The sequence below is a fragment of the Hyposmocoma kahamanoa genome, unplaced genomic scaffold, assembly GCF_003589595.1.
Source record: "Hyposmocoma kahamanoa isolate Upper Pololo Valley unplaced genomic scaffold, ASM358959v1 210, whole genome shotgun sequence".
Taxonomy (NCBI): Eukaryota; Metazoa; Arthropoda; class Insecta; order Lepidoptera; family Cosmopterigidae; genus Hyposmocoma; species Hyposmocoma kahamanoa.
This window is the reverse complement of record NW_020653731.1, coordinates 13,057,701-13,063,279: the sequence shown is the minus strand read 5'-3', so window position 1 is coordinate 13,063,279 and position 5,579 is coordinate 13,057,701. Positions and strand designations below refer to the sequence as shown.

The window sequence follows — 5,579 nt, the reverse complement described above, 5'->3', positions numbered from 1 at the left end:
CTCCTCTAGTGCAAAAAAAGATTCGTCAATGTGTAATTTGTGTCTGCTTACCGTCTGTACTAAATATAAATTACATGCTTCTTGACACGTGGTTTCTTAAAAAAAAGGATACGAGGATATTTAGCGCTAAATTTGAATGTGATATTTTCATAATACATTGGATGTTTATGTGATTATAGAAATGATGTTGTCTGGGTCTTCGTACATTTTGATACACCTACACTACATGGGTTATGCTTACTGAAGCCAAACATTTAAAAGGCGCTGCCGTCCTGGTGGTCATGTAGTTATGCTTACCGCCTAACTTACCATAATCGGTTTAATAGGACAATAGCGGACTGTATCAGTGGGTTCGGGTGGGTGCTATCAAAGAGTGAGCAAAACCAAGAAGATGTACTTGTAAATGAACAAAGCACTTATTTACAAAAAAATTATATACAAAGTTAGATAATGTATTTTTAAATAATTAGTTTCAGACTTTTATGTTAGCCTGATTTCAGGATTTTATGTGATCGAGTAAAGTACATTTAATGGTCTAACAAATTAGCACATTCTGTAGACAATAGCCTTGTGTGTATTTTTGTATTAGGCGATTGCATAGATGCAAACGCGCGACTGCAAATATATTTATTTATTTATTTACACAACTCTATCCTTACAGGTTAGGTACACCCAATTCGATAGCGTCGACATCATTATTACATATCTAATTAATTACTTATATCTAAACTCTATTACATATTATATTATACTAAATTACAACGAACAAACTTATCAGAACAATTGCTGTTATACATATTTACACAACACCCATAGAGAAGCTTTCTCAAATTCGTTTTCAGAGCAATAGAATATGTCAATGAAATCATTTATGACATTTAGGTTTCGCAACATTCGTGTAAATGGCGCTTCTTTTAACAAGTTCGTGCGTGCATGCGGTAATGCAAAGAGAGAAGGCCGCCGCCGTCGACTCACGTATTTATATAAACACGCGACCACGATGCAATCACCTACAAATCCCAAGTGTAGCGATTCAATCGCTCGTTTGTATCGAGCAGTCGCGCGCTTGCCACACGTTGCATCGCAGCTTAAAATCACGCGTGTGTTTTTTGTAAGATTCAATAGTAAATACAAAGATGCGCAACAAGCACATAGAGACATTCGTAAGATCTACTGTCTCGATCAGTAGCTCAGTTGGCGGAGTGGTAGCCACGTTGAGGCAATTGTAGCTGGTCCGAGTTCAGTCTCTGTTTATTCAGTCTTTGTACCAATAATTTAGTAGCAGTAGAGCTACTTGTGATAGAGTTCGTCCAGGGAAGTACTGCCACCTTACCTATTTCTGCCGCCAAGCAGTAATGTAAGCATTACTGCTTTCCGGTTTGGAAGGGTAAGGGTGCAGGTGAAATTACAGACACATGGAACTTGTCAACTTGTGTCTCACAGTAATGGACACAGATCTTTGCGATTTGTGTATTTATATACAGGCGTGTAGCTTACCACCAGACACGACTTGTTCAATAAAAAAATAAGTAAATTTAAATTTAAATAAATTACCAGATCATGAATGCGGGATAGAAGCAAGTGCGAACCTTATCCATCACAATCCTTGGCTGGTCTACCTGGAGTACTTTGACAAGCGAGGATTGGAGCTGCCAGTGAGGTGTGGAGCCACCTTAGTCACCCGCAGACATTTGATAACTGCCGCCCATTGCATTAAGGGCGTACAGTTTTATAGGTAAGCGTCTAAATTAATTTTTGATTTCGAATTTATCCACATAAATATATGTACATATCTGTTTGCAATAGTTAAGTACACCTATTAAGTATACAAGGTTACCTTTAAAATGTTAACAATCTCGTAGCTCGGTATAAAAACATTATAACGTCTTTTGTTCCATGTTTTTTTTTAAACATAGTAAAGTTACCTAACTGGGTGACGAAATACTTTCATAGATTTCTCAAAGATGGCACTACGGCTAAAAAGTTGTTGAAAAACCAAATACAAAGATACGACAATAAACATAGAAAAATTCGGAAGTTCGCTGGTTCGTTCCGTGTGTGGCTTAGTTCACATAGCATCTGGCACGGTTTGCTAAAAGACGTCGCCGTCGGTTCGAAATATAATTAATATTATTACAACAAACTAGTGGAGTAATTTCACGTAAAAAAATTTTTATGTCAATGTACTAAAAAAAGAAAAAAGTTTTTGTTGTACTAACTAACATTTTTTAGATCTGTTTTAGATTTGGTATTAAATTCATACGTGCAAGCGTCCTCCGCGACGATTCCCGCCACGTGCTGCACAGAGTTATTACTGTTTAGAGCGATCTATTTAATATATTTATTTTTGAATGAAAATAAAATCCTATGAATGATCAAAAATCATGGAACAAAAGTAATTGTTTATGATGTTAGTAATGTAGTCCTTTGAGGTTGTTAGTATTATAAAAATAATCTTGTATTAACCCCGTAATATTGGGTTTTTTAAACACCCAATATCTTAGTAACAATAAATCTGTAACTAACAAAGAAATTCTTAAGAACTCGAACGGTGGCTCCGGTAAGATAACAGAAGACTGTGAACAGGCAATCAGTACTATGTCAATGTTTTGATAACTTTACAGGATGAAGAAAAAAATTGTTTGCGTCATATAAATAGTCAAATAAGTAACAGGACGCATGATGCGACTGAAGCTTCATACTTGACATTGTCACACTACAAAGATTCATGGTTTCCACAAAGCTGTAACACCGAAAGACATTACCATAGTAACAAATTAAATACATTTTCAGTCTAACAGCTCGACTAGGCGAATACGATCTTAATACTCGAAAGGACTGCGTGCACGATGTGTGCGCAGACGCACTGGTCAAGATAGACATAAACAAAAAGAAAATTCACATCCCACCTGGTTTTGACGGCAGAGAGGACGACATAGCCATTTTGGAATTGGAGAAGGATGCACCTTATACAGGTAAGCTATTAAGATAATAAGAAAGTGTACCATGAGTATTTTGTAGAGGCGTAGTGTGTTGTTGTTGTTGTTGTTGCAATGGAATTATATGATTTAATTCCGCTTTCCCCTTTTCATCATCAGGGGAATGGACGTAGGCTGGGGTTCCAGCATTGATATTCCAAGGATTTTCATGAAGGGTTTCGCTTCCACATTCATAGGCGAACGGCTAGGGAGTGGAATTTCCTTCCTTCAGACTTATTCCCTGAACACTATAACTTGGACTTTTTCAAGTCGAAAGTGAACAGGCATTATTTAAGTTGTGCGTGTGTATGTTCCATCTTTGATGTCATCGTCACTTTCCATCACGTGAGATTGAGATCTAACTTATGTTTTTTTATAAAAAAAGATTTCTTGAAATAGCTATATCATCTACACCTTCTACAACCCGCGATCCACTCCGAACTTTCACCGCGATCTTGCAATTATATCCTTCATTTATGGCTCACGACTTTGATGATTATCTACCAATTTCGCTGCAGGACATCCTTATATAGTTTGTATAACCACTTCTTGGTCACCATATGGTTGTGTCTGTCATCATACCCCGTAATAAATTTTTGTCCTGTCTACCTTGCCCCCAAAGGTTGTACCTGTCTTTCGTTTTTTGTTGTGTATTTGCTCCAATGTGCAACTTGTAGTCTTTACACTTAATTCGTTTTCGATTTTTGGAATTCAGGTCTACTTTGATGGCGATCATAACACAGTACGTAATTAACTGCCTCAGTGGCCGAACGGTTACCATGCTGGACTGCCACGCTGAGGTCCGGGGTTCGATTCCCGGGCCGGGGAGAAATATTTGTATGGCCTATATTTATTTCTCTCGCGACTTTCGGTGTAATTTTGTGGTTGTCTATGTGTATGTCCATAGCACCAGCGACTCAGGGTTTCCCTAATGCGGGGCTATGAGTGTGTACGCGTTGTTATTATTATTGTTAATTCTGTGCAATTCACATCGAATGGCTTCACTTGGGAGCAAACAATCTGACTCACACTTGTACGTTTAATACCGAATAAGGAAGAATTTTTTATTTAGTAGAAACCGTAACAAATACTGATAATGAGCAACAAATGTAAAAACCATTTGTGGCTTGGTTTCTTTGCTCTCTGTCAACGATAACGAAAAGTTCGTTTGTAAGCTGTTCCTACCGGAAATCCAATCCATGCCCGTAAAAGTAGTTGTAAGGGACGAACAAGTCATGCGCCTGATGGTAAGCGATATGCCTATCCATAACACTTGCAGTGCCCTTCAGAGCTCTAAATCGCAAAGATCTTAAGGGACACTGCCACTGCGACATTGACAAGTCCCATGCGCATTTAATTCTCCAGCACACTTACCCTTCAAAAACTCTTTCACAATAAGCTTCTATAATATAATGAGTGTGTGCGTTATTTATTTATTATTTATTTGTTCATGTATATTCACTGCCATTTTCTTTCTTTTCCAGATTTTATCCGTCCAGTCTGTCTACCAACAGGCAAAATCGGCAAAGTGATATTTACTGCAGCAGGATGGGGTGAGCAAGCTGACCAACACATCTACAGTCATGTAAAGAAGATAATACCTCTACCGAGCTGGAATACAGAAGAGTGCCGTAGAGCATATAACAATTTACAATTACCTAAAAAGATATTGTGTGCTGGTGGTGAGGATGGGAAAGACACGTGCAGAGGAGATTCTGGAGGTCCTCTAACATTGCAAAAGGAGAGAGTGGAACTGTGGGGAGTTATAAGCTCGGGAAATGTTAAATGCGGAACTGAGGGCTCTCCAGGAATTTATACCAATGTCCTAGAACATTTGGATTGGATTAAAAAAGTCGTTAATAGTTAGTATAAGAAGGTGTAAATCGAAGAATGGATAGTAATAAACTTAGATTTTTGTGTCTGAACCTGAGTCCGTGAGACTGTGCCAGTGAAAATCTAAAATAGACGCTCAAAATAATAAGAATAATCAGTCAGACGGTCTCACCAACTACCTGGTCTCATATTCTCTCATTCTCTCATGCACGCTGTTGCCTGCTTATGACTAGTGACTATGGTTGGCTAGAAGAGATTTCTTTTAGAGACAAGTCAGCCTATTTCTGTTGAATTTATTCGGTGCAATAAATAGTATATTAATGATTTTTATTTTTAACAATGCGCTGGTTCCGCTTGTATTTAAGGCTATCCGTGCAAAAGTGGTACACCACTATGATATTTAATTATTAATATTATTTATACAATAATGAAAATAGCTTCCAAATTTAAAATAATTATGTACTTTGTATCATTTAAATTAAAATTGTAGAAAAAAAATGTAATGGGTTACACCACTTTTGCGCTGGCAGTCTCAATTGTAACAAGTTAATGTAACATAGTTTTAGTGTAAAGTTGCAGGCCGACTTTCAATGTAACAAAAAAAAAATTAACTGCATACTTGTAGGTGAAACAAATGTTTTACTGAATAAGTTCCTGTTAGATTTAATATAATATTATTAATTTATTTTTTTTGCTTATAATGCGTAAGGAAAAAAACAAACGATAATATAAAAAAAGGACGAAATTAAAAATTTTAGAAATGTGTAT

The 5,579-nt window shown here is 36.9% G+C and overlaps 1 pseudogene; it reads left to right on the top strand.

Moving 5' to 3' along the window:
• Positions 1-902: 902 nt before the first annotated feature.
• On the top strand, positions 903-4,860 carry LOC113227383 (annotated as a pseudogene).
• The last annotated feature ends 719 nt before the right edge of the window (positions 4,861-5,579 follow it).